Raw genomic sequence first — 18,922 nt, forward strand, 5'->3', positions numbered from 1 at the left:
AAACATAAAAATGAAGCGGGGGGGGGGGTAATCAAAACATCGAAAAAAAAAACACAAAAAAACTAACGTAAGGCAAACGAATGATGTTAAATGTAAAAATCACAAAAACAAAAAAGAAAATGGAAAAACGAACGTTAAAAACAAAAAAAAAAAACATGTGAAAAATGGCTTAAATAAGCCTATTTCGATATTAAAATTTAAAAAATCGGTGGGTACCCGGGTGTTTTTGGGTGTGTGGTCGGCGGTGAGGGTGTTAATGAAAAAAAAACAGAAAAACGAACGTTACGTGAAAAATGGCTTAAATAACCCTGCTTCAATATTTAAATTTAAAAAATCGAGAAAAAAAAAGAAAACATCTCACACCACGATTCGAACCCAAAACGTTTAGATAATGACCCAACACTCTAACCAACTGACCTAACACGACGTACATGAAATTTAGTCAGTTCTTCAACTATTTAAACTACTCAGGTCATGACGTCATCTGACGCATGTGTAGAACCGATCTCGTCATGAGAGGACGGTTTTTGTTGACCCCCCCTCCCCTGTAGAAAACTGTTGATTTCAGGGTGAAAAAATTAACATTTTTGGCCAATTTTTCGATATTTTTCGGGCGAAGTATGGAGCTTCAATATGATACCAAGTTTGTCAATTTTTGTTCTGTCGAAAGTTTTTAGCAGACACACAAACACACACACATACATACAAACACACACACATACATACAAACACACACACATACATACAAACACACACACATACATACAAACACACACACATACATACAAACAAACACACATACATACAAACAAACACACATACATACACACATTTTCGCTTTTATATATATAGACTAGCGAGAGGTACCCGGCATTGCCTGGGTGTTTGAAGGTGTGTGGGGTTTTGGGTAAATCAAACTCCGGGGGGGGGGGAGGGGTTAAAATAAAAAAAAAAGTTTTGGTAGGTGAGTATGAGGATCGAACCCGAACCTTTGAGGCGAAGTTGGAAATTAAAGTGTGAAAAAAAAGCCCGCGACGTTAACCATTGGCCCACCGCGAGATACTAACGAAAACACGTTTGAATTTATTTAATTACTTAGATTTGGCAGGTGCACGTTTTAATGACTTAATGAGGTCAACTTTGACTGCGGGATAGTATTTCATTTACTGTGGAAAGCTTTTTTTATTTTCCCCAAGATTTTGGTAGGGGGGAGGGACATGCCCCCCCCCCCGTCCAATTGAATAGCAATTGTTTGATATAAGGAAAATATTTCCACATTGATCAAATCTGATTGCTTTCGGACATTTCCGCCGATAGACGGAAAATACCGCCAGAATTAGTGTCGCTTTTATTATAGGAAAAAGACTAATCCACATGCGGCAAGCGACAAATGTTGAATATTTATCTTCCCGAAGTCGAGCAAATTAGATAGACAGGCGAGCTCCGTTAACTTGGAGATATTATAATTTCTATGTGATAAAAAGTTTTAAGAAGTTGCGAGCCGACCGACCGCTTCTCTGAAAAAAGCCTTCCTTGAACATACACAAAAAGCAAACATACATACATACACACATTTTCGCTTTTATATATATAGATGATAGGTTATGAAAAGGAAGGGTTGTAAAGAGATAGCTTCGAATTTGGGGGTATCAAAACCAAAGCAAAATATGATGAAAGTAAAAATAAAATAGATAAACCCCATAATTTATTATACCATACCTGTTCACACTGAAACCCTTATCACAATATTTTGTGGATTTATATTAAAAACCTTGTTAAACTTTGTGACATATTTCCATTCTATGGAGGTCAGGCGCAAACGAACAGCCCATAATTTTATTATACCATATTTCTTCAAACTGAAACCTAATTATCAAAGTATACTTACGCAGATAGATATGGAAAGTCTTTATTAAAGTTTGTGCCTATTTCCATTCTATAGAGACCATGTGCGAACGCAGACCCCACAATTTTATTATACCATCCCTATTTAAGTTAAAACCTACTTATCAAAGTATTATGTACATCTATATCAAAAACACTTGTAAATGTTTTTTTTTTTTTTTTAATTTTTAAATTTATTTCCATACTTTGTGGACAAGGTGCGTATGCAGACCCCACAATTTTAATGAATCATCATTATGCCAGATCAAACATACCCATTCCTGTGTCTCGATACATCTTCTATCATTATATGTGATCAGTTTTCTATAATAGTCAACCATATAGGAGCCTATTCGTGTTCATATATATATACATATATATATACTTGCGGCGGGGGGGGGGCGGCTTTGCCTGGTCATAAAATATGGTAAAATATGATATTATAATTTGTCCAGATTTTGTATATATTATTATATAGTCATGATTTCAAAAGTAAAAATAAAAAAGTACTTGGGTACCATCAGCTAGAATCGAAACTGAAAGCAAAATTGTAGCATTCAAAGCTCTTGATGTTACCACTGTACCAACGTGACATGCATATTGGCTGATTAAAAATAAACTAACATGAATGTAAAAAATGTATAACGATTTTTCCAATTTTGGCCCCTTTTTAACTCCGTAAAAATATTTTAATCGGCTAAAGACCCATAAAAGAATAGTTCATATAAATTAGATTTAGAATTTTTTTATGTACATAAGTTATCCTCAGGCACATGTTTTGCTAACTTGCCTTGAAATATAATTAAAATTTTTTTTACAAAGTCATCACTCATCAAGGCTCGGTGTACAGTGGTGAAGGGGAACATGTCAGTCATCTTTAGTAGTGGAAATTTGGTAAATTGGATTACTTAAGGGGATGGTTCATCAAGAATTTGTTCACATTGGACTTGGAGACAACCATATAGTCTGTTGTAAAGTAGGCAAACGGAACAGTTCCACAAGTGTGCAGTTCTAAGAAAGAAGCTTTGTTCATGGAATTTAGGTTTAGGCACAGATAAAGAGTGGGGAAAATTATTGATAGTGGTTTCATTTAGACGAGTGTTTTTCATGAAAGTCAGGCCAAGGGGGGGAGCATAGATTGGAGCTCAGACGAGCACTTGCCATGAAAATAACGATAAAGCAGAGACAGGCTCGCATCGTTTCTTCTGTGGAAAAGAGGTTCCAGGGAAGCGAAAAGGACATCCCCCATTAGGCTACGAAGTCTATTTTGAACTCTATCAAGGCAGGATAAGCTGCTTCTAGCAGCCCCTGCCTGGATGTGGTAACAGTACTCCATCCTTGGATGCGCTTGGCTCTTATACATGTAGAGAATTGCATCAGCAGTGAGATATCTACTGGAATGGTAGAACGATCCCACTATTTTCCCAGCAGCCTTGGCAACAGATTTGATGTTTAATTTAAATTTAGTATAATATATTCTTAGTTTGATCTTTTTGTTTTGGTTAGTGAGTCTGGTGTATCATTTAATAAGGTTTGTTATTATTTTTTCGTCTGTTTTGTAGTTAGTGTATGATTCGTTTTTATAGTATACTTTGATGGTGTCGTTTTTGTTAGGGTTTATGTTTTTATTGTGGAGTGAGTTTAAATAGTTTTGTGTTTATCCACGATTTTATTAGGAAAGTTATTGTTTATTAGGGTTTATATTATGTTTGTTAGTTCTTTGTAAAATATTTGTCGGGTTGATGCTATATTGCATGAGCGGTGGATCAAATATCTCATAAGGGTAGTTTTATATTTTAATAATAACAAACCTTATTAAAAGATACATCAGACCCACTGACCAAAACAAAAAAGATCAAACTAATAATATATTATACTAAATTTAAAACTTCTGATTTAATAATTAAAAACAATAACAATGCTAATACCACACTAAACCAAACTAATGTAGTGTATGAATTTATTTGCCCCTTCGAATAATGTCTCCGAACCCTCTCTAAAAACTCATACAACGCATACATTGGCCACACAACAACACTCTCCTGATGACTAACCTATCAGTTAGCTGACAATAGCGCCATGAAACAATACCTAATATCCCATTATAAAAACCTGCAGTTGTCCGACATTAGAAATATCTTAACTAAAAATACTAAAATTTGATATCTTAACAACTGCACACGATGACTAAAATTACTAGAAGCCATACTTATAAAAAAAACTACAGCCCTTTTTTAACCGGATCTCATTTAACACAGGGACAAATATACTGACAGTATTTAATAACTAACATGAAACTAAATTAATAAACTATAAAATAGGAAAATAGAAACTAAAAATAAAATAAAAATAATTTGCCCCTAACCCTCTTGCACCCACCTTTATAGCCAATTTAAAAAAAAAAAAAAAAAAAAAATTATAAATGCACCAAGCCTCCAAGGAAAAAAAAAAACGACAATTGGATGCCGATAGAAAGCGCTTGAGAAAAATATGGCCGACCAACAACTTCTGGACGCCATTCTATATAATATACCTGGCGAAATTAAAAAGACCGATCGGCATATAGAAAAGATATCCAACAATATCGGAAAAAGGAATAACTCTGTCGTGTTCAATCAAACGTGTCTCAATAATGACTTGCTGCCAAAATATACAAATATATAAATCGATACACATCCCATGCTTTAGAGAAAAATTAACAAAGTTATGTTGTCAGATTTTCAGTCAGACTCAAATAGCATTTAAGTTGACAAATCAAATTTTGTTTTTGACTTGCCAGTTTTGTTGTATAATGGTACGAACAATATAACATGGTTAAAATTTTAATATAAATAAATTGTTTGAAGAACATCTTTATCTACTTCCACATTCTTCACATTCACAGGTGAATTTTCTTCATTTTGCTTAAATCATAATTATTTCATTTTGTCTTATTGTTTACATAATAACACAGTAGCTTTTAAATTTAAATAACGGTTGTTACCTTTTGCAGATTAATGGAATATCATTCCACTGTACTGAATGCCTGTTACCCATACGTTCTGTAAACATTCTAGGTTAGTAGATTAAGCATTAAGGGATGGGCAGTCATATGTATTAACAAATGCCAACATTCGCTTTTAAAAATAACTTAATATTTAATGTTTTTTTTTAATTGGTTTATTAAGCAAATACTGTCTTTTGTATATCAAGTCAGGTTAAATATGTCTCTTAAGAGGTACAATTTCAAAGTTGGTTTTTCATACGTGGAAAATCTCCCTCTTCAAACAAAATAAAAGTTGCCTTCTTGAAGAAGGATTTCTTAAAGCAGAATAAAAATCAATTTTCTTGGGAACATTTTGTATTTGTTCTTTATTTTAAAACAATATTTTTATTATAAACTATTAAAAAAATATTTGCAGAAAAACATTATTCGAACAACTGTCCTCATCTGGAATGATGTTCCCTGGATAACTAAGGTTTTATATATTTATTTATACAATAGTTATTCACAGACATGTGTTCCACTATCACTATGGCTCATCAGCGGGGTTGACTATAACAACATTCAAACTTACAACCACCGAACCTGTAATCTAGTGTGTTAGCCACTACATTAAGAAAATCCTGTCTAAAATTATCTGCTAATTTATTGCAATATTTTTATTTTATCTTTTTTTTTTTTAATTTTTATTTTTTTTATTTATTTTTTTTTAAAAGCAACAATAACAACGATACACTGTACACTCTAGTAAACTGCTTTATGAAGCCCACAAGCATATCCCATCACACACATACTGTATATCAGATACACCTCATGCAACAAATTCTACATCAGTCGGACAATAAAGGAAGATATATTGATAGCAATCCCTTAAGATCCTTATTTTTAGTCTGATACATACTGTTTCACATTTCAGCATGCGCTTACGGGCAATTAGAAAAAAATACACACATAAAAATTATAACCTTAAAATGTCAACCTGATCTGGCCTGCATTCTGAAAAAAATGAAAGAAAAAAAAAAACAACCCTTCTCAATAAATAGACAAATATGTGAGTAGTTGAAATAGAATACTCTAAAACAGAACCTCATTTATACCGCCCAACAAACAATTAAGAGCAAAACTCATGCAACAACTAGCCTCGGTGCAGTCGCTTTGACTAAAATATAAAGTAAAAGTATAAACCAATAGAATCAATAGTACTAAACAGATCATTTATAACACCAACCAAATAGAAGAAAATTAAATAATTTAAAAGGATATTTAAAAAAATTAAACGTATAAAAAAATTTAATTACATTTTTGAATTAATTATTTATTGTATTAATAATATGATATTGTAATAGGCTGACGTTCTAATGTTATATTTAAATAACAGTATTAAGTTTGATGGATGAGTAATGAGCAACAACAGATGCCACATAAAAATTCAATAGCCAATATTTTATGTAGCTTTCGAACAAGCAACACCATCACAATATCTTTAGAGGAAAGAAGCCCTTCTTTTCTCTCCAACTATTCAGTCCTAATACTGCTTGCTACCAGTTGTCACCGGGATCAATTCTACATTTTCAACAGATACTGTGATTATACCCAACGTAATTGGCTCCTAGACACATAGACATAACATATTTCCGATTCCTAAATAATGACTCTCTTACCAAAGTCTGTCCATTCTGATTGGTTGAGCGCTGAAAATTCTCATATTCTGGAATTCAATTCTTATAAATAAATGAACAGTTACTAAAATTAAAACATAGCGTCACTAAGAGACATCTTTAGAATATTACAGTCGTGTGTGTGTGTGTGTGTGTGTGTGTGTGTGTGTGTGTGTGTGTGTGTGTGTGATATAAATCACTCTAATACTTGTTTTAACCAAACTGATTCACAGCAATGTGTGGCCGGGTGCAGTTATTTAAATATAAAATATTAACATTCGAACAGTAGTCATTAAAAAAAAAAAAAGGAACTAAAATAAAAATAGGCTAAAATCATTTTTATTTTTCATTAAATAATTCGTAGCTGTTAATAATAAAAATGGTGCTTATGCACTTTTGTTACCGTGCTAATTTTAAATATCGTATTTACAAGTTATTACAGTTGTGTATGTGTATGATACAAATCACTCTGACACTTGCTTTAACCAAACTGAGCCACAGCAACGCATGACCAGATACAACTAGTAAATAAAAATAAATGTATTTAAAATTTTTAAAACCCAATAAACTTGGGCTAAAAATAGTCATTATTAAAATAGTCAAATCGAACAAAAACTATTTGCCTCTCTTTAACTAGATAAATTAAACCAACTGTTTTATCTACTTTTTTTATTCGATTTCTGAACAAGGCTAAATATCCCTGCTAGTAAAAACTTTGTTTTGCTCTCTCTCATATATAATATATATATGGCAAGATTGTCTGCTCTATTTGACTTCCAGTTCCTGCTCTGCAGAGAGGACGTCGGTAACAAGCAAGATATGGTCTCTATTAATTAATGATTATTTTCTTCTCAGATAAAGTGAAAGCCCCACCCTCTTTTCCATGTTAAGAACAGTTTTCTTGTCCACATGACCATTTCTAATTCTCAGCAAAATAATACATTTAAAGAAAGAAAAATGAAGATGCCCCTTTTTAAGTTGAAAAAGTTGTATACTGGTGGGCACTGACAGTTACAAAGTTTAACTTTCAATAAACTGATCTACATATCTACATGGATAAACATATCTGTTCATTATTCTGTATTAATTACAGTGTATATCAACAAAACTTTCCCTAATTGAAAGTTATTGAGTCGGATAGAATGTGTAAACAATGAAAGTGATTGGAATTTCAATATTTTCTGGCAAATACTTTTCAGATATGACGAGCTAGTTAGAATCATATAACAATTTCGTGGATCCATTGCTATTTAGGTCTAACTTGAAAAATCTGAGTAGTGTTAGTTTTATATATTACTAGTGGGGGGGGGGGAGGCGTTGGCCGGATGTTTGGAAGTATAAAAGAAAAAAAAAGTTTTGGTAGGTAGTTAGGCTCGAATCCAAACCCTTGAGGTTAATAGGCTGATGATTTCCCGCCACGCTACGATGGCAAAGAAGTGAGAATGTGTGAAATAAAATGATTAAAAAGTGAGGTGTGTGTTTAATGAAGTCAAACATCACACCACAGTGAATGAAAAGTGGCAAGTGCATGCGGAATTTAATTCAAAAGAGCTATCCCGCAATAAAATTTAATTTTATTGCGGGATAGCTCTTTTGTTTTTTTTGTTTTTTTTACCCAACTTTGTCAGGTTTTGTTTCCCCAACATGTTGGGGAAAACCTGCTCCTTCTTTATTAGGGGAGTGTGTCCAAATGAAAGCAATTGTCTGATATGATGGTGAAAACCGACATTGACCAAACGTCCATCGCTTTCTGGACATTCCTGGCCCGTGTGCCGGGAAACTGCTGATACAGATTCAATTTCACTTTTTTATACTGAAAAGCGAAACAAAGACACGGCGATTGAAAAAAAATCTCAAATGTAAAAGTGGCGTAAATTAGAGATAGACGCAACCTCCGTTCATAACTCGTATATATTATGACTAGTGGGGGGTACCCGGCGATGCCCGGGTGTTTTGAGGTATGTGTGGTTTTGGGTAAATCAAAACTCCGGGGGAGGGTGGGGGTTAAAATAAAAAAAAGTTTTGGTAGGTGAGTATGAGGATCGAACTAGGACCCTTGAGGCAAATTTGAAAATTAAAGGGTGAAAAAAAAACGTGCGACGTTAACCACTGAGCCACCGCGACACAACGGAAAATGTTTGAATTTATTCAATTTAACTATTAAAAACAGGTGGGCGCAATAAAAAAAACTCTAAAAAAATTGGTATATGATTCTAACTAGGTCAAATACAAGTCATGCAGTTAACTTTTGCTAACCCAAATTTGACTGGTTTTTTCCCTAACAGATGTTGGGGAGGGAGAAACCAGCTCCCCATTGTCCAGATTGAATAGCAATTGTCTGATATAAGAGGAGGTTGTCCCCACATTGATCAAAGCTGATTGCTTCTGAATGTTTCTCGGCGCGATGCCGAGAATACGACCCAGTTTGAATTTTTAGTTTCATTTTATTTATACTAAAAAGCAGGACAAACAGGGGACAGAGTGAAATAGTGCGAATCTCATAAAAGTCAACGTAAATAAATGTAGAGGCGACCCGCGTTCCCAAATCGTAGATATTATTATATAGGGGCTATATAAGCAGTTCTAAGTGGTAGTACCCCCCCCCCCCTCCAGAGCATGTGCGAAAGAAGCCTTTGCGAGACATACACGAAATGATCACACACATTTTGCCTTTTATATATATAGACTAGCGAGGGGTACCCTGTGTTGCCCGGGTGTTTGGAGGTGTGTGTGGAAACTCCAGGGGTGGTGGTGGGGGGTTAAAAAAATGGTTTGGTAGGTAAGTATGAGGATCGAACCCAAACCCTTGAGGCAAAGTTGTAAATTAAAGTGTGAAAAAAAAAAGTGCGACATTAACCATTGCCCCACCGCGAGATGCTAATGGGAACGTTTGAATTTATTTAATTACTTGTATTTGGCAGGTGCCCGTTTTAATGAATTAATGAGGTCAAGTTTGACTGTGGAATAGTATTGCATTTACTGCAGGAACGCTTCCCAAGATGTTATAGGAAAAAGACTAACCCACATGCGGCGAGTGACAAATGTTGAATATTTATCTTCCCAAAGTCGAACAAATTAAATGGACAGGCGAGCTTCCTTGTTAACTCTGAGATATTATGATTTCTATGCGATATAAAAAGTTTTAAAAAGTTGTTAGACGACCGACCGCTTCTCTGAAAAAAACCTATTGTAGACACACAAAAAGCGAACACACATACAAACATACATACATTTTCGCTTTTATATTTATAGATTTAGACAGTATATAAAAAGTTTTAAGGAGTGACCCGACGATCCCCCCCCCCTCTCGAAAAAAGCGTTTGGCGGACATACACAAAAAATGCACACACACACACACACACACGTTTTTGCTTTTATATATATATAGATTATAATTCATATATTAAAGCTATATATGTGTGATGTTGATTAACAGAAATGTCTTATCAGGCTGAGCCAGTTTTTTGCTTACATCGCTTGCTCATCCACCCATTCCCTACTATGCTCCTGGTATTTTCGTTTGTATGTTTGTATACCGCCCCCCCCCTCATCTTTCATTCATTCTTTTTTAGTTTTGCTTTTACAGCATCGTTATTCTTGATACACCACTTGATATGAGGAAAGAAAAGAAGAATGGAATAAGGAGAGAAGGAGATGGAAGAAAGGAGAGAAGGGGGTGGAATAAGAAAGATGAAATGAGAGAAGGGGTGATTGAATAAGAAAGGGAAAAGGATGGAATAAGAGAGGTACAGATTGAAGGAAGGAGAGAGATTGGAGAGTCGAGAAGTAAAATGAGAAAAAGGTGCTTGATGCACAAGATTAGTTTACAAAAGAAGACCCTCCTCCTCCTCAATTTGGTTTGTTTAAAAAAAATGGATCCTTATAATTTAGGGCGTCTCAGGTGACCTACTCCCCCTCTAAAAAAAAAGAAATGAACTATACCCTCATTTTTGAAAGGTGATAATGCCTGGGAGATTGGTCCTTTAAGACAGACCAGATATTATGTTTGGATCCTAGCTAGATGTCATAATAGGGAGAGTGAAGCACAGAAAAGCTGGAAGGCAAAAGAAGAGTGTCAAGTGTTTAATAACAAGATTTTGTATTTGTGTAGTGAAGGCAGGCGTGTGACATTTAATGGTGTAAATATACACAAGGCGACATGTTTAATGGGGTACATGGATGCATGTTACAAATAGCAGGCCTCTGAGTGAGAAATATTTAACTGAGAAGGGACATATGTATGGTTTGGGGTTTTGACCACTTAGAATTTGATTTATCCACTTGAAAAAGTTCTTGCCTCACTAAATGGGGTTTTATGCTGAGAGAAGAAACCTCTTAAAATGCTTGGAAAAAAAAAAAGTTAGGTCTGTCCAGTATGAAACTCTGATCAGTAAGTTTTTCCTTTAAAAATGGATAGCTGGGTAGTCTACCGCAAAACACACAAACACAATTGATTTATTAAGTTCAAGTATATAAACATGAACTAAAAACCAATATTTTTTCAAAAGTGCTCAACACGTGTGTATAGCTTAGATATGAAAACTTCCATAATGTCTCATCAGAACTTCAAATGAATCTCTCGCTTCTATCAAGTTTGGAAATGTTTAAACGTTGATCGACCCCTTACAATTATTATATAACTTTATTTGTGTGAGTGTGTGCACACATATGTATGTGTGTGTGTATATATATATATATATATATATATATATATAGAAATTGGCAAACCAGATCACACTACGACAACAAGCATAATGAACAAACTGCATTTCGGTTAATCAATTTACTTTTAAATATACCCTCAAAATTAAAAGCACCCAACCTTAAACTCACTAAAATAAGTAATCCTTCAAGCATTCCAAAACTTCAGACCATGACTTGTCCCCTTCTCCACCTCACCCACTCACCCATCCACTCAGCAAATACAGCACGCCCACCCCATCTCATGCACAATCCCATTTAAAATCACAAGAATATCCATTTCCCATTTGAACTTAAAATTAAGAGGTCAACACTGAACACTAAAATACAACTCTGCTCCACCCCCAAGAAATTCCACTAAGCACCTCCCCCTTCTCTCTTTACCCTCTCTACTTCACCCCACCCTCCTCTTTCCTTCATCTAAAAGGCTTCCCTCACCCACTATGAACAAGAAAGCTGACCAACACTTCACAGGGATTTTCACCAGAAGCAAGTCGTCCATCATATCGTTCTGAATATCATCACCCGGATTATTCTGTTACCATTGATTTCGAGGTCCATTGCATACATAATTCAATGCTCAAATTCTATTATCCACGGGGATATATACAATGGAATGGTATATCCATTCAACATCTGATACACTGTGTCAACACCTAAAAAGATTTTGGATTACATCTACCAAAACACACTCAACGCACCAACGAATACGGCTGCCCTGTATACCTTTCGGAAAATCAATAAGGAGCAACCACACTTTTTTGTTATATGGGACTACTGCTTTCTCCCCTGGACCAATACTCTGCCTACCTGGATTTATAATCCCGGAGGACATTGTACTCCTTCCGATAATGGACTACCCAGGTTGTATCAAATTCCCTTTTCCTATAATTATTTCCATATAATTATCATTCAATTCATTCACCACTTAAAAAATATTTTCAATATTTGTGCTGAATAGCAAAATAAGTGTCTACTCACACCTGAACATTTTGCTAACCGCATTTCATTTCCTCTGATGATATGGGCCTTCATTGAAAATCCATGGATTAAGCAAATCAACATAACCCCTTCTATATATTCCTTTTGTCAAACAATAATTTGAATATATGTGTCTATATGTTGTTTTTTTTTTTTTCAGAATTTAAATATAACCACTAAACTTATATATATATTCATTCTCTAGCAGAGAGGGTCATGTGATTTTCTGTGCATCCCACAGTTACATGGGCCGTTGATCCCTTAGCTGAATGACTTCATTTGGTTGAACTTGTTTTAATGAACATTTTTTTATTTGTAAACCTATTGTTCAGAAGAAGGAAATAAGTTATTGCAACTTCAAAAAAGTAAAGTTTGGTTTTAAACTGAAATAATTTTGTTTGGAGAGAAAGTCATTCTATGCAGTACGGAGACCAAGTCAGTACAAATTACCAAAATCGGGCATCGACTTCAGACGGAACAATAAGTAAACAATCACAGCCTGACGGGGTCTGATGAGACGAACTCAACAGAATTGGGACAGTATCTGGATCCACTGCCTCTGGCCAATCTCTCATGTTCACAATCTAGAGTTGAGCTGGCTTTGTTTCTTTGTACATCTTTAAACTCGGATAATCCAAACAATCAGCAAAATCCCATCCCTTCACCATGGATGCTAGAAAACTTTCTGGCTTAATAGTTTCTTTCCTCAAGCTGCTTGTCTTTGGAATTCCTTCCCTGCTCCCTGTTTCCCTACTGTACAAACGTGCTGAAATTAAAATGTAATATTAACAAAAATCCCACTGCAAAAGTCCCGGCTTAGAATCATATTTATTGAGCGTATCCTAATCTGTAGCTTATTATGTTTAAGTGGCATTATGGCTCGTTTGCGGATTGAATAAAAGTTTAGGACTTAAAAATTTGTTTTTTTTTTTTTTTTGAAAACTATATTAATCACTACCCATATTTTATAACTACATGCAAGAGATAGTTGATTGCAATTCTACCGTTAAAACTAATCACTTGGCCCAAATCATCTTGGTGATTGTCTTAGCTGTTCACTAATAATACACTTATATGCCACCTAGGTTACAAAGAAATCTTCCTTCTGGCTGATGAATTGCATGCTTAACCATGTGGTTGCAACAAGAATGATGGCAGACTCAAGGTTGAGGCTTCACTGGAAAACATTAGTCCGGACATGGCCGGCTTGCTGGCAATGCAGGATATGGTGGAGGCAGCCATTGCGAAATACTTCAAACTTTCATTGATCACCCATTCCTGTTGGCCAAATTTCCTAATGACTTCACAAGGATCATTTGAAGCACACAATGGCTTTGCTGCAGTTTACTCGCGATACAAAAGTTTCCAAAACCGCATCATCAAGGAGGTGATGGTGGCTAAGTTGTGAGCGACACAGACAACTTGAGTGTGCCAAGTTTGAATCCAGTTTTTTCAGTTAGGGATGTTGGCAACTTCCATATGGCCTACTGATGTAAGTACCTAATGTTTTTCTAGAAAGATATTGATGAAATGAATGCCGCCAAAAAAAATAATCTGAATCATCCGAATTAATAATGCTCAACAATGACTGCACCATCAGAGGCGTGAATTTTATAACACCCCACCCCATTAAAAACTTTTAATTTACTTTATTTTTTAAATCCAGAAATTACTAGAATTTCTTATGAGAGTACTCCACTCTTTAGTTGAAATGTGTGTGTGTGTGTAGATATATTTTTTGACTAAGAAAATTGATTTTTACCAACTCATTAGAGCCTTACCTCCTTATTTTTACATCACTATTTGGCTATATTTTATTTTTCCTTTTCTTTCTCTCCATTTTGCCTTGCTTTCCTTTTCCACCTGATAAGCCTTCAAACAATTTATGAGAGGGGCATTGGGGGTTTAGATTAAAGAATGACTTCCTGTCTCCTTCCCTCCACATATGCACTTGATATTTCTTAATTTTGATTTTCTTCTTAGTTGAAACTGATTGGAGATGTTTTAAAAAAGTTGTAGTTAAGAATATCTGCACCTTTTGACTTCTGATTTTTAGTTCGCAAAATTAACTGTAATAAGCTATTGTTCCTTCTGATCAATGATTATCTTCTCAGATAAGGTGAAAGCCTCCCCTTTTCTCAGCGTTAAGAATGGCTGTCTTATTCACTTTACTATATCTAATTATCCAACCAAATGGACAGTAGAAACTGGAGGTCATAAAGGTCAGACACTCTTAACTAATCAAAAGTTGTTTTTTATGCTGTCCCCTCTTTACACACACACAGATTGAAATTCTTGGTTCCGGCGTTTTTTGCCTTTGGCTGCTCTCATCTATTTAAATAGTGGTATTCAGAATTTTAATCTCTAAATCAACAGACATAACTAATAAAAAATATGAAATGCTTTCAATTAAAGAAGTTAATGTAGTTTGCTTGAAGCTTTATTTGGTGTGTGTATATAAAGGTTAATTTATGGAAGGCAATAGAATACAAAAGTGTAATAGACACAAACTGAAGCAAAGTAAGACATAGTTATAGCAATTTTATGCATGTTTGAATTAAAGTCACGCACATAATTGACAAAGGGAATTTTCCCAAAATATCTTACAATATGGAACTTCCATCTGACTCTGCTGATTCAAGTAAAAACACGATGCAAGTATAAAATATTAGAAAAAAAAACATTGCATTAATAAAAAGTGAATCTGTATAGCTTTTTCCACCGTTATGTCTTAATTTCATTCAGTTTTGTTTATTCGTTATGCGTCTACTTTCAATTTGTTTTTTTGCTTTTGAGTGTAAAAAACGTATAAACAATAACGTAAGTAGAACTTTGGCAATGAATTAGTTAACGTTTGTATATCTGCCAAATACTGGCCAATTCATGTTTGCATGCGAAATTGCAAACTGAAAAATATATTATTTCATTTGTACTTGAAGCCCTACTACTACTACAAGTACTTGAAGCCAAGTAATGAATAGAGCTATGACAACAGCATATTCTTGTCATTGTTTTGACTCTCAAGTATATATCCGACAAAGTTAATCAACCGAGAACCACATCACTTTATATAAAAGCATAAAAGATATCAACGGATACACACTCGAGAGTCAAAACAATGAAAAGAATATGCTGTTGTCCTAGCCCTAGTAATGAAGCAGTATACGTCCATAATATTGTTATCTAAAGATGGAGGAAGAACAAGATCTGATGGTCCCACGTTGCTCTGACAAGAAGTGAAGTCTTCCTCTCTTCAATTGGATTTCAGACAGACTAGATGTTTTGTTTGAAATAGCTAGACACAACAGTTCTGCGCAAGGAGAGGAGTTAATTTTAATGGTTATTATTAAGGCGTTCATGCAATATTTTCCCGATCAGAAAAATAAAAGTATTCAGAAACATATAACAGTGGTTATGTGGTCTTTACTATCAACTGTTCAGTTAGATAAATTAACCCATTACGTCCAACTTTCCTATAAATAGGACACCAAATAATTTCTTTTTAAAATCTATAAGACTAGCCTGAGTGCCCGGCGTTGCCCGGGTGTTTTGAGGTGTGTGTTGAGCAAAGAAAAAAAAAAGTGGTACTAGACAAGCAGGTTCAAACTCGTACTGCAAAGGAGCAAAAGAATGTGAAAAAAATGTGGCGTCTTTGCTGTTGCACCCATCGCCAAACCGGAAGTGGCAAAGGTTTAAATTAAGCCCTAGTCAATCGAAAAGAGGGGATGACTTTTGAAAATATCGTCGAAAAAAGCGATCCCTTCTTGTAGAAAAGTGCCCAGTTGAGGGTAAAGGAATTAATGCTTTTGGCCAATTTTTCGTTATTTGTCGTCCGAAGGCTTGAGCTTCAAAACTATACCGATCTGGTGAAAATCCGTCGCCTCTGTCGAAAGTTTTAGGTAGACCTACATACATACATTTAAACAGACAAGTGAGATTTATATTATAGACTAGCGGGGGTACCCGGCATTGCCTGGGTGCTTAGAGGTGTGTGTGCTCCAGCGGGAGGGGGGGGAGTAAATTAAAACAAAAGAATAAGCGAAGTAATCACCCTGTTTAAATATTATTAAAAAAAAAAATGTTAAAACTTAAAAAGAATTTTTAAAAAACCCCAAAAAAACTAATGTAAGGCAAACGGACGATGTTAAAATTTCTTAAAATCGGAAAAACAAAAAAAGAAAACTCGAATGTGATGGGAAAAAAACAAAACAAAAAAAAAGAACGTTAAAACTTCTTTAAAAAATCTGAAAAATAAAAACAAAAAAAACATAGAACGTGAAAAATAGCTTAAATAACTCTGTTTCAATATTAAACCTTTAAAAAGCGAAAAAAAATAAAAAAAAACATCTCACACTACGATTCGAACTCAAAACCTTTAGATAAAGTATGAATAAAACCTGACATGTTACCTGCTCGGCAAAGAGCAACCGAAACACGTTTAAATTTATTTATTATGTATTAAAAACAGAATTGACATGTGCCCGCTACTTCTATTTGACCTCATTAATGAGGTCAAATAGAAGTCGCAGAGTTAACTTTTGCTGCGGGGCAGCTTTTGGGTTTGTTTACCCAACTTTGGCTGGTTGTTTCCCCAAGATGTTGGGGAGGGGGAAACCATCTCCCCATTGTCCAGATTGAATAGCAATTGTCTGATATAAGGAGTTTGCCCCCACATTGATCAAAGCTGATTGCTTCTGGACGTTTCCCCGGTACGATTGCCGGCAACACTCCCTTAGCTTTGAATTAGTTTTGGATTTATACAAAAAAGCTGAACGAACACAAGACGGGCTGAAATAGCAAGAATTTTGTAAAAATTGACGTAAATAAATCTAGACACAATGCGCATTCGCAAATCGTACATATTATTATCTAGGGGGTATATAGCGACTATACCCCCCCCTGAGACCGTCAGCGAAAAAAGCCTTTTCGAGACATACAAAAAATGCTCGCATTTGCCTTTTATATATATAGACTAGCGGCGTTGCCCGTATGTTTTGGAGGTGTGAAAAAAAAAAAGTTTTGGTAGGAAGGTAAACTCGAACCCTAAGCCTTGACACGAAGGTGGAAAAGAAAGGGGGGAAAAAAAGAAGGGTATCTTACCTGCTCGGCCACAAAGGGAAAGGAATGAAAAGAGTTTTAATTCAACAATTAAAACTTAAGTGACAAGTGCGTGATTTTAATGAGGTCAAACATCACGCCATATGGGGAAACTTAACTTTGGCTGCAAGCCTGTGTCTGCGTTTCCCCTAAGATGTTGAGGAAAACCTCCCCATAAATAAGGGAGTGTAAAAATGAATAACAATTGTCTGATAAAAGGGGTTTCCCCCGCATTGATCAAACCTCATTGCTTTTCTTAACATCCCTACCATGAGGAGAGAGGAATTGATAAGTGTTAAGGTTTATAAAGTGAAATATACAGAAAGTTAATTGTCGTGATGTTTGACCTAGTTTTGCACTGCAAGCCAGTTACTGTTTCCCCCGCTTCATCATTCGGTTTTGGAAGATGCGGCGATGGAAAAATAGCTGGTAAAAGTCGAGCAAATTAAATACTCACGTGACTCCTGTTCTTAAGTCATATATATTACGATTTAGATTTGATATAAAAAGTTTTAAGGAGCGAGCCGACTGAGAAGGCTGACGATAAAAGACTTTTGCAGACATAGACAAAAAGTGCACACACATACATACATACATACACACACATTTTCGCTTATATATATATATATATATATATATAAGATAGATAGCATATAAAGTACTACTGACTACATAATTCCTATGAAAAAAGGATAAAAGTCCAAACTTTTTTCTGAGAGTTGTAGGAACCCTATTTTAAAAATTTTGTGAAATTTACAAAAAATTCTATTTATACGATGATGTATGAACTTATATAAATGAACCCTGCAATAGTAAGCCATTAATTTATCACCAAAACTAATGTAACTCGTTGTGTGAACAGCTTTGCTCCTTCCCATCATTTGTAAATTTTATCTTGAACATATAGCCTCTTGATTTCTAAAATATATCACATCTACCCATTGTTTTATTTATAGGACAATCAATATTTTGTTTTCTAAATAAAATAGTAACTTTTTCCTTTCAATTTGTGTATTTTAACCCATTTTTAGTTATTACATAAAGCTTCAAAATTTAGATACTCTGTGACTTATAAGGTTGAAAGTGTCTTTTATGAGAGAGGTGAGACTATAAAATTCTACAATATCAGGAAAATGAAAGTTTGAATATACAAAACAAAATGCCGAAGTATCGAAATGTTTTACATTGCGAGTGAAACGGTTACATTTGCAAGTGATTTTTTATTTCAAGTGGCGACTAGAAATAATAATACTTATCTTTTGGCGACTTTTTTACTGACAATTTTCCGAAGCTCATTACTGAGTGAAAAATGTCACCATCATTGCTACTAAGTCCACTTTGGTCTGGAGTGGTAATACCTGTTAGGGCATCTGGTACTACCAGATTGGGCTGTCTGAAGATACTGGCTTCCCAACATGAAATACACTAAACATTAATGCTATTGTATTTTTCTTTCTCCTTACAAAATTCTTTCATGTTCTGCAAAGTCAAAAACAAAAGCAATATTTTTTTTTTCTACAAAACAATCAAACCAAAGACCATGAATAAATAATTGAAGATATTATGAACTTGAAGAATAAAATTTTTTTTCTAAAATTACTGAAGTCAGCATTAAATC

At 34.7% G+C, this 18,922-nt stretch overlaps 1 protein-coding gene across 1 annotated transcript in view; it reads left to right on the forward strand.

Moving 5' to 3' along the window:
- Positions 1-18,922, forward strand: part of LOC145265650 (pleckstrin homology domain-containing family F member 2-like) — a 219,959-nt gene that overhangs the window by 13,334 nt on the left and 187,703 nt on the right. The gene's annotated exons all lie outside the window — the stretch shown is intronic.

This window comes from Euprymna scolopes, chromosome 40 (assembly GCF_053919585.1).
Source record: "Euprymna scolopes isolate OS-2025 chromosome 40, ASM5391958v1, whole genome shotgun sequence".
Taxonomy (NCBI): Eukaryota; Metazoa; Mollusca; class Cephalopoda; order Sepiida; family Sepiolidae; genus Euprymna; species Euprymna scolopes.